Raw genomic sequence first — 12,580 nt, 5'->3', positions numbered from 1 at the left:
CTAAGCCGTAAACACATTTGTTCAACTTCCACAACACTTTTTGTTTGCAATTTACTTACACTGGTGGACGAATGTAATTATTCCTTTCCATTGTTTCACCTTGAAGAAATGCAGTCTTTATGTCAATGCTCCGCAGAGTCCATCCCTTTTGTTGAACAATAAAGTCATATACATACCAGATTCTGACGACTCCTGATCCGGTTGAGATATATCTTCAATACAAAAACATACTTATATCATCCAGAATATAATGATAAAAAGGTTTTCATCGATCAAATGGTGAAACAGAAATTATTGAAGAAAAATCCTGTTGGGTAGTTGAAAATTAATTAGTAAATGGGTGCTTACTTGAAACCGCCTCCTCCACAGCCATTCCAGTTGTTTCGACAATTTCCAGAGGAGACAAGTCATACACCCGATTTGCCATCTCGACCGCTTTCTGAACTTCTGCTGGAGCGTCTCTGCTGTTGGTTGTTATCACTTTTCGGACATCAGTTGCAGAAACTTTCAGCCCCATCAGTAAAAAAAGATTGAGATTATCTTTCCCGGCTCCTGTTTTATAAAAACCCACGCATGATCAGATGCAACCTGTGATCGTATTCGAGTTTGGACAGAACAATGCAACCATGTCGATTTTGTTCTTTCTGCTTTTCAATAAAAATTGACAAAAATTCCTTGGGCTGTTTCCTCTATTCCTATCAGTTCATCTCGCCTCATTCCTGTAAATATTCCACCCCTACATCCTAGTCTGCATATAATATCATAGAAAATGTCCCCAAACAAAAGCTTGTTGTTGTTTTCATATTGCAAAATTGCTTTATGTGGCGTGTCGAGATCCTCGAACTTCTTTCTACTTATTTCTTTTACGTATTGTTCACGTTTCTCTTTCTGTTTTCTTTGCTTTTCAAGCGACTGTTGAACATAATTTTGCAACTTTTTTACTTTTATGTCTGGATAGTCTGTTGTAAAATTTGATAGTTTCCAACAGTTGCACAATCCGTGCCTACTTTCTTCTGTAATTTTTTATAGACAGGAAAAAGCAAGTTGGCCTTTTAAAAGTAACAAAATTAATTCCAAGTAAAGGCTATCTTCTTCAAACAAATCTCCAAAAATAAGGGGAAAGTGACGTATCAAACACCATGTTTGGGCAGCTTTCTGTTTGAAAGAAGTTTCTGTCACTTTACGCAAACTGTGATCAGCAAAGTTTGGAGATGGTTTGTCTTTATTTTCAATATTACCATAGTTAAACGATGCGACTAATTTCTTGACATAAACCAACTGATGCAGAACCAATTTCATTTCTTTGGGGGCAACCCCTTCCAGTATGTCATGCATGGGGTCGAATGAATAATTTTCAACTACGTTGAAATGTTTTGACTTTGACAAAGAGGATTTTCCCAGGACACCGCAATGAGGAAATTTGTTTTGAACAGTAATGGATTCATGACTGCAGGTCGTACGCATCATGAAATCAGACTCTTTGAATTTAGTTTAAATATCTCCGCGTGTAGCATAACACAATCGACACAAATAGGTAGCAGATGGTGACTGGAAACCCAAAATTGAATGGGCAGCCAGTTAAGAACTTTTGCAAATCCGTACTTCTTAATGTCAAGTGAATGAGCCGCTGCTAGCAAATGTATGTTTTTTCAAGCACTGTTGCATTCAGAAGGTAAATTTTGTATTGTGTAGTAGAACAAGGCAAGTTCATGAGTCTTTCTACGTCATCACAATACAGTTGAATCTGCAAGGCATGTGGATCGACTTTAAACAGAGCATGATTTTTGTACATTTTTCCATCAAAATACGATCGAATGATACCGTCATCTGAAGTCATGTGTGTTTGGATCTTGGCGGCTAAATCAGTTTGCTTTAATAGTTTTTTTCGCACTTCACATATTGGAATGTTTCAGTTATCATTCCTGGTGTATATTTATCAAGTTTCTTATCATATCTTTGATCAATTCTCTGACCCAAAGCGATTTCTTGACGATGAAGCATTCCCAATGTTTCATTAAAATATTTGTTTTGCTTATAGATGGTGTCAAAATAATATTCAAAAACCTTTGTTGCATTGATATTTGTACATCACTGACAGAATCATGCATCTCACAGTCATTTAGCAAAACATGTTGAATATCCATCATGTATTGCTGAAAAAACTTTATGAGGTTTAGATCTCATTTGAAGTACAAAGTGCAGTAAATTGTTTTCTTACAACTTTTTCAAATCATCACATGTGGATGTAGGACTGTCACAATTGTCCATACTCCTGTGTGGTACTCATTATTTCATTTGATGACAAAGGATGAAACTTTCGCAGATGGGCTAAATAATTGTAAAGTCGATTGAATGTTGAACGACAATTGTTTTGCATACACTCTAAATCCACACCCATACGGACAAGTAAAATTCTCAATATCCATTTTGGCTGAGATTTGCCTAGACTTTTTTAACAATTTTTTTTATAGTAAGCCTTATAGTGCAACTAGGATAAGTTCTGTTAGCATAGTTATTAGTAAAACCATTTTAATGTGCATTAAATTTTCAATATTTTCGTCAGTCAATTCACGACATTTCGGCAAGTTGATAATTTCTTCAATCGAAAGTGATGACACTTTTGAAACTGTATCACTGAAACAGCCAAAAACATATTTTTGTTAACTTTAACATTACCAAGTGATGTTTATACAAGAGCAAAACTGCCAGAAGTTCAGTAGCCTATTTAACTACATTGGCACTTACCAACCAAACTTTACTAAACTCTCCATCTAGTCTACTCGCAAGTGATACCGCCTTCCAAGACCATGTGAATGACGCAAAATTACAATTATTTTGCCGCCCGCCAGGCAACGACCAATCAGATCGTCGTGTTTGACAGGTTGAGCGCATAAATCAAAATACAATATTGGCCCGAAAATTGTGAGCAAAGGCGGCAGGTCTCTGGGGAGTTGCAGACTTCACACATGGTAACAGCGAAAGGTTCAGAATCACTCCCTATCTTTCAAAAGGTTCGCGAAAATGAACAAAGTTTTTTTAGAAGTGTTGCCCCACTGAAGACGTGTTCGATTCCCCGCCTGGAGTTGACAGCCGCCGTTGTTTCAGTAATGTTGGACCAACTTGCGAGGAAGGAATTGGATCTGGTCGGATGCCAATCTGTGTTCTGGACAGACTCTACTGCCGTTCTTCAAAGCATTCGCAACTGCAACAAGCGCTTTCCGGTGTTCGGAAATTGGGAAGATACATTGACCACATAACGGGGGGCCAGATTATGACGTCACAATCGCTTTTAACAATGGACAAGGTTGTGCGTGAAGTGCGCTATAGTCTGAAACGCGTCAACTGAACCGTGAATGTTTTGAAGAATATAATGTGGGTTGGGTCCAGATTTCAGTTATGGTGTAGCCTGGAAGCATTAAATAGTCTAATGTGGGTTGGGCCTAGATTTCAGTTATGGTGTAGCCTGGAAGCATTAAATACTCTAATGTGGGTTGGGCCCAGATTTCAGTTATGGTGTAGCGTGGAAGCATTAAATACTCTGATGTGGTTTGGGCCTAGATTTCAGTTATGGTGTAGCCTGGAAGCATTAAATACTGTAATGTGGGTTGGGCCTGGATTTCAGTTATGGTGTAGCATAATAACTTTATACTCCGTGGGTATTATATTTTGGTTTTGCTTGGACTTTGCACAAACTCAGACCATTAGAATGAAGCATGCTGCCAATGTGTTTGGTCGTTTTATTTTGACTATGTTGGTTTCAACATATGACATTTGGAGAGACAAGTCAAACAGAAGACACAAATCAAAAGGTTTATTATGATTTTATTTAAAAAAAGCAATTTTAAATGCTATATACTTTAATTTCAGCTGAACATCTGCAATGCTTCTATTGGAATATTGCATCCCTAAGTCTTTAAAGTTCATTTTGTGTGGTCGTTTTTACTCCTGCCCAAAAATGAAATTATTTTATATCATACTATGGATATGGTAGTGTCTGTCGTCATATTACAAAATATTTTCACTTCGTATATTGTTTACATTGGATTTAAGAAAAATGGATAATTATGTATGATTCTTGATTGATAAAACAAAATTGTTACAAAGCTTTAACACTGCAGATTCTGCAAGGATTGAAGCCACCCTAAATAAGCAAGAAAAAACTCTTTATAAAACACACTAATGTCATGTTAAACAGCATTTGTGTTATATATATTGTGATGCAATAAACTGTTTCTGCCACTGCCAGACAATGCAAATTTAAATGACCTTCATTTTGTCACATGTCGCTACAAAAACAGTGCTATTTGTGGCGAACTAAGTGCATTTCAGACTTTCCCAATAAATAATGTTTGCTTATATGTTGATGGACTGCATTTTTATGTTGTGTTTGAAAAATTCCTACCACGCCCAGATAACCCAGACGCCTCAAACTGGGTTGAACAACATAATACATGTTGAAGAAAACACAATACTTAAATAGTATGGTCTTAAAATCACTCTGCAGAAGTGTTACACCTCTCAGGTTGAAGCCTGATTGGTCAGTTTTACCATCGCAAGGTATGGTATGAAATTCACTCTGCGAAAGTGTTACACCTCTCAGGTAGAGTCCCGATTGGTCAGGTTTACCGTCACTCCAAGAAAGGTACGGTATTACATTCACTTTGCAGAAGTGATAAAACAAAAAAATTGGGACATTGTGGTTGTTATGGTATAGTGAATAAAAACAGATTGTAATGTTGTTTGATTTACAATGTGCACACAAAATATTTATCTTTTTTTGCTTGCTTCTCTGAAAAACCAACACACGGGATGTGAAACCACTGTCCACATCAAGTGCACTCAATCCAAACTTTTTTCAGGGGATTGGCGCCTTCATCTCCACATACTTTACTGTGCCTTGAAGACATTTGCCAGCAATTTCCCTAAACATTTCAAGTCTATAGCTGTAGGTACAAACATTTTGCACAAGTTTTTCTCCAGTTGCCAGCCATTTCGCATACATACATATCATCACTCCACAGCTTGATCCATCTGGCTGTTTTGTTCTGTGTGGTATTTCCACAGTATTAATTTCCCAACCAAACTTCGTTACCATTAGACAATTCACCATAGCTTTTGCAGTTTGAACATAAGGCATTGCTACTGCGTCTATGTACAGCATTTTTCGACCAGGGATGTCAACTACAAGCAAAACCCAGTGAAAGCCTGAAGAGTTCCAAGGTATAAACAGTGTTTGTTTCCCTTGCAAATTCATCCCTTCCCAAACTTTTTTAATGGAAGCTTTTCTTTGTAATATTTGAGCCACTGTCGAACAAACATAAAGTGTGTGTTGGTGCACACCAGTTAATCGCCACAAGTAGCTGTCAATGACTTCTAAATCTGCTGTCATGCTTTTAAAGCTCGCAAACTTCAGCTGGTGGCAATGCATCATCCAAAGATTTAACTCCAACAAAGAAATTGAATGAGGGCCGTTTTTTCACCCGTGATGAAAATGGATTGGGCTTTGGTCACTCATCATGGACAGTATTTTCAGAAAGTGTTGTTTTCCGCTTCCTTTTCAATGACTTAGAAATGCCTTCATCCAAAACATGCTTGGAACTGACATCATACGAAGTTTTGTTGTCAGTACCGCAGGTTGAGTAATTGATTGGTTTGTGGATGAAATCTTGATGTCTTGTGTTTTGACCACAGTATCACAAACAGTTTCAGCTGACAATTTGTTCACAACAACCGGATCCAAAACCATGTAAACAGAATTGGAGTACCAATCTGGCAGACTATGCCATCCAACATCTGCATACTTGTTAAAAATTGCAAACATGTGTTTGCATGGTAAAAAATTGTGTAAAAAATCATGACATGTACACTTTGGAAAATCTCTTTCGGTGCCAAATTTAATGGTGTAAATTTCAGAAGAGGAACTGCTTACCACAGTGAACAAGTACCCTTTTCTACATATGGAACTTGCCTGAATGTTTGTAGTTTCTCCGATACGTACAGGAAAAGATTTCCTTTTGGGGGAATAAAATTTTTAAATATTATAATCAGCCGATGCCTCTAAACATGGAAAGTTGCTAGAGAAAAATTATGCCGATAGACATTACGCACTCCAAAAACCGTGCGGTAAGTATACTGTGCAGGTGTGTACGCCCTTATCGCTTTTTCGTTGTTTCACTTCTTTCTTTTGTAGCGTTTTTGTTTATGTGCCTCAAATTGTCCACTGTGCTAGACTTAGATACTTCCTCCTGATGAAGGCTGTTGCATAATAGCCGAAACGTCGAGAAACGTAAATACAATAAAGTTTGCCAGAAGAGCAGTATTAAGCAATGGAAAGTTCCATTGCTCAAGCAAGGTTACAACATATTTGTAATCTAATTTGCAACTGGGTTTTCCACTCTCATTTTTAGCACTGAAGAACTCCCAGTTTGTTTTTTTTAATTGTGATCCCAGTGGACAACTATTTGATTGTTATCTGCAAAAAAATTTTTGTAACAGATGCATAAACCACGATAGATAAAATGTCATACCGGTTTCTATTGAATTCAAGAGTGGTCTCAAACTGGTGAATGAACTCGGACACTTTATCTATTGTCGGAAAGTGCTGAAATTTGGAAATATTACACTAGAAAATATAGCAATCATTTTTACTTTTTACAACCTTTTTGAATGTATTTGCACTTCCAAACCACTTTATGGACTCTTCAAACCTGCAATGTATCCAAAATGCCCATTTAACGCAATAAATTCGTGCAGTGTATGCACACTAACCGTAAATTCCAAACTAAAAATTATTAAAACTAATATAATAACCTAAATTAATTATCTAAACACCTATATTTTTACAAAACTGTAAATAAGTACAACGGTCACGATACCGGGCCAGACGCCGCGTTGAGTTCCCGCCGAGAGAGAGAAGAAAAAAAGGATTTGCTTTTTTTCTTTTCAAAACATCAATCCTCTCGTGATCCGACTTGTCTACGTAAGTGTGCTAAACTGGTTCTTTAGCATCTTCCCATGGAAAACAGTTGTAGGCGAAATTTGATCCACAACAGCAGGGTCCAATACCATGTACACGGAGCTGTGGTACCACTCGCAAACATGTGCTTGCATGGTAAGAAATGCAGTGTAAAATCAACACATGTGCTTTTTGGAAAAACATTACCACTGCCCAATTTTACAGTGTACACTTGAGATTTTATTTCCCTCAATATTTTCAGACTCTCCTATACGTTTTATGCAATGTTTTACCACCTTTCTTGGTCGATTTTGCAGAAAGACAGGAATATTTTTGTTATTATTTCTGTAGTTGCTTGAAGATCTTAAGTTTTCTTGTTTGTATCTGCAAATAATATCTTTAGTGTAATTATTCTTCATAGTGGTAATAACTTATTTGATCCACCCGTTTGGTAAGAATTGTTTGTGCAAAATGGTGATCAGGCCAGACAGGGACTTGTCGGTCCTAAATCTGATGTGACATTCTTTTAAAACACGATTTTGTCTCTCCACACCATTGTTTGTGCGAATGAGAACCTTCAACTAATCAACGCGATGCAACCATAACCATCGCTGAAATATTTTTTGTTTCATTTAACAAAGCCAATCAGCATGCCCTTGTTTCTACATACCTTAAAGTAATTATGCAATTTTACGTTATTTTTCCAATGTGGACTTGACTGCAAGAGCCGCAATGCTTTTTCATTTCCTCCTCACTTTCAGCACTAGCAACATTTCTCATAAGTGCAAGCACTTTACCTTGACCCACATTGTTTGTGAGCCTGTTCGCGATGGAAGTCACAAATAAGAACATGTGCATCTGTAAATATATTTAACATGTTGGATTATGTTTTACTACTTTCACTCTATCATACAAATACGCATCACACTTATCAGCCATAAAAAAAAATTAGGTTTCCATGATGTTGTCCAAGTTTTCGAAATGGACAGTGCCTTCTCGATGTCTAGCTGCCGTTCGTTTTGTGTTATGAAACTGGCTACCACTTGGTAGCCAACATTGGTTTTCACACCAAGAAAGAATAAGGTTAGGGCATATTTGGATGTTTTGTAGGTAGCAAATATCTTGCCCATATCGAATAAGCAATCTTTGCTGCCAATCTACAAACAAGTGAAATGTATGAAAATTTTTTTGATGGCCACTATGCTAAAAATCACCCCCCTTTTTCATCACAACTGAAGACCATACAGATACTTCTGTATTATGGTGGATTTGCGGTTTTGAATCCATTGGGATCTAAAACAAGTACACATAATATGGGTAAGTTGAGTATAAAAAAAAATAGATTTAAGAAAAAGTAACAGAAATTTCCTTGAATTTAGGTGCCATCTATTTCAAAATTTTAAATGTTCACCCAAAATTCTCTTCTGCATTACATCGGAATTATTTAAATACCATATTCTACACAAAAGATTTAAAACATTGTGATATTGGCTGGAAGAGTATTCTGAAACCTAAAAATTTTGGAAAAGGTATAGCTTTAGGCTTATAATCAACAAAAAAGACAACTGTATGTTTCTTTGGCAGAATGGAATTACTTTTTCACTTGGATCTTCAAAGATTGTGATATGGGTCATTCCATTTTAGGGTTTACAGAATGCTTTTCAGGCGATAACACATTTGTATCCAGATACTGCCTGTGTACTGGGGAGGAGATTCAACTATCTTTGAAATTTTTTTTTATTAGACCAACTACATTTTGAACAAAAGAAAATTATGACAAAAATTCAATGAAAATGGTTGAGTCATATGGAGGAAATCATCATGGTGTCAAAAAACAATGTCCTATTCGGTACATTTTTTTCCATCCTGTTGAAAATTATGCTGCGGGCATTCACCATGATATATTTGAAGGTGTTATTCCATATGTTTTAAAGTTGATACTGAAGGTAATGTATAATGGCGGATTTTTTCATACATGTTTAAATACACATAAACAAAAACATTAATCTTCTTTGAAGCACTTCATTTATGAGTAGAAGTATTTTTCTCTCAACTCCAAAATTGATTGCTTTATGTATGGCACAGATTACAAAAACAAACCGCATACAATTTCAAATGCAAAACTTGTGACAATTTATGAATTATAACATGTAAATGGAAATTCTGTATTCAGCTTCACAATACTGGTGACTGGTGCCTTGTTCGAATGTTTCCTATGTCAATTGGCAAGTATATTCCAATGGCCTGTTCAATGGATTGGATCAAGCAAACATGTTAGTCGAGAAATTTGAAGTTTCAAAATTAACAAAATTCATTTCTTTGTCAAACAAATCATTTGGTATATATGAATTTTACTTCAGACCTCCATTCCTAAGCAGGTATAAGATTGCTATGAACACAGAACAATATAATATTTTAAATGATTCTAAATTTGAAAGTTGCAAGATCACCCGAATCCTTGCAAAAGGCAGAAAAATTGCGAATAAGTAAAAATATTGGTAAACAAAGCAATTACATTTTAGATACCGTCAAAGTGTGTGAGTAAAATGAAAACTGCAAGTACCATTATGAAAATAACGATGGGCATTTAGTGAAGGAACAAGCTTACAGCATTCGCTTCCCCACAAATAAGGAGCATGCAGGCCATGTTGTAGGAGAAGTAAGCATGTTGTAAAAACAATCACTTTTACTGTCAACTCAAATGTTTGTAATTTTTCTTGTTCCTTCAACCTGTTGATTGCAGGGTAATTGCCAAAATAGATGAACTGGTTACAGAAGGTGGAAGCAGTATTGACGAAATTCAAAGAGGTCTGAGACACTATGTCTCCTATGAACTATTCAAGCATGATAAACCATTGCCTACTTAGAATAGAAGATTTTTCCCCACCAAAAAGGACATTCAAAGACATTATTACCACGCATTTCCCAAACACCGACTTGCAAAAATTGATCAAGCCAATGTGCTTGGTAGATGAATGGGTGAAGACTGGAAATGCTGAGGATAAAATATTATTTGGCCGTATGTTGCTGGCACTGAAACCAGTGTAGTTGGTGGAGAAACAGCACCTGTCATTCAATCAAAACAAACCATGCTGTTTATTCATCAATTTGCATGGCAGCGTAGATTGCTTCTGCGCTACGGCCAAGACATGTTTAATGGATGCTACCTACAAGACATCCAAATATGCACTCCCGCTGTTTTTTCTCTGTGTGAAAACAAATGTTGGGTACCAAGTTCTGGCCAGCTTTATAACACAGAATGAACGACAATTAGACATTGAAGGTCCTGAATGGAACCCATCATTTTTTATGGTCGATAAATGTGACGCAGTGATTCATGCCATGCCATTGAACGTGTTTTTTCAGGTAAAAGCATTGCATTAGATACTTTAAGGTTAAATGATATTTGCGATTTTCACCGGGAACAAGCATGGGAACGATGGGTCAAAAAGTCTGAAAACCAAGTTGGCTCAGACAAGGATGAAGTTCTTAGGGTGGAATGCAGAAACCCCGCTTAACTTTAAGCCCGGCTTAAATCCGCGCTTAAAACCCCGCTTCACTTTTGGACGTAGCAACTGCTTGACGACGGCAAAACTGCGCTGCCAGGTCCCGGAGTTCGGGTGTAGTCGACAGTCGGTAAAAACGGCAAAAATAGCTAATATTTGTGCTACAGGTGGCAGAATGTAAGAATTTTTGTTAGATTATTGAATATTTGTTCAAAAGAGAGGGTGCTGGGGTGTTTTTCAGTGGTAAGTTGTCTGAAAAAGGTGATAGTATAGTCAATTTTTTAATTTTATTGGGCAAAATTTTTGTAGGGTGCAACAATTGTGCAGAAAATGATTTGATGTACATTGACATGTTATATTTTAAGTAAATTTTACAACAACATGATTTAGCAATTAGACTATTACCAAATAGAGCATTTTTTCTAACTTGGTTTCAAATTTTATTAAATTTAGGCATTATTTAAAGAAGTTGATCTCTAACATTTAAATAATCTGCTAAAATGGAAACCTTGGACCTTCTATCATTTCTTGATGATGATGATTTAGATCTTGTGGAAGAAACAACATCAATTCCACACAGGACTCTTCATGACTGGCAAAACCCTTTGGAGCGTTACACTGATGCAGAATTTAGATCCCGGTACCGTTTTACAAAAGATGTTGTTGGTGAACTATATACCAAATTACAACCTGGTATTACACAGCGACAGCAAGCCATACCATCTATGATTCAGCTGCTGATTACCTTGCGGTTTTTTGCAACTGGTCATTTTCAAACTAGTGATGGAGATTTGGTTAAATGCCATCAAACCACTGTGTGTCGTGTTGTAAAGCGAATTACTTGTTTAATTGCATCGCAACACCACACTCTAATCAAGTTTCCAAGTGCTAATGAACTGTCGTCTGTGAAGCAAAAGTTCTATTCAATATCTCGGTTTCCCTCTATCATCGGAGCTATTGACTGTACTCACATACCAATAGTCTCCCCTGGAGGCGGTACTTCTAAACTGTGCCCGTGCGACTTGTTTGCTTAATTTATTGCATATTTAGACAAAGCCAAACGTAATGACCCTTAGTCGATATGTTTGGATATATAAGGGTTTATGACCCAGGCCCCACCTTTGTGTTACCACCTTCGTTTGAAACAATGTTTTTTTTGCGTTTAGAGTTCCAGAAACGGCTTTGTGAGTCTGGCGAAATGTGTTCAACGAGAAAAAATACTAACACACGGAGTATGTTTGCAAAAATCATGTTACACTCATACTAACATTAAAATTGACGAATACTCCGAAGTTCTTCTTCTTAAGCATGGTATTGATGGGGAAAACAAAATCCCTTTGCAAAGTACACCAGACGGCAATTGTCTTTTTAACGCTATTTCGATAGCCTTATGCGGCAATGACAAGTAACATAGACAAGTACATGCATAGTGTTGTTGCAAGCGAATTAAGTCTTCAAGATGCTTCCCTTTCCTGTGCCAAAATTGGCGCGTACTCCAGCGCTTGGACGATACTTGCTATGACCAGTGTGATTGATCGGCCAATAGTTTCACTATACCCTCCATGTAATGGCAATAAAGATGAAACAATTAAAATTTTAAATAGAGTTTTCGCGACATCATCAACACACGCAAATGAGCCAATCATAGTCATGTGGACCAAAGTCGGAACGAGTTATACAAAAGAAGAAAGTGGAACTTGGCTACCAAACCATTTTGTCCCGCTAATCCCGAGTTCGGTATTGCCGAAGGAGTATTCCTGCCGCCAGGAATCTTTTCCACACAAAATTTCAGAAAATAAATGTGAGGTAGAAAATTCTTTCATTGAAATTAGCGATGACGAACTTCCCGATGATCTTGCTACATCGGCAAGGGCAGAAAACAACCAGCAATTTTCTCAGGAATCAATCTAAAAGGAAAGTCGAAAACGCACAAACCAGAAATTGTGATCAAAACGTTATTTTTTCGTCATCTTCATGTGAAGAATCAACTTCGCCAAAATGTCCTGAAGCAAATAACAGCAACACATTTCAACTTGCTGAAGATTCACCAATTTTGCAATACGGCGTAGATTTGCCCTATGAAGATTTTCTTCCTGTGCAAGAATGCATAACGTTACTC

The sequence above is a fragment of the Ascidia mentula genome, chromosome 1 (genome assembly GCF_947561715.1).
Source record: "Ascidia mentula chromosome 1, kaAscMent1.1, whole genome shotgun sequence".
NCBI lineage: Eukaryota > Metazoa > Chordata > Ascidiacea > Phlebobranchia > Ascidiidae > Ascidia > Ascidia mentula.
This window is presented reverse-complemented; position numbering follows the sequence as displayed.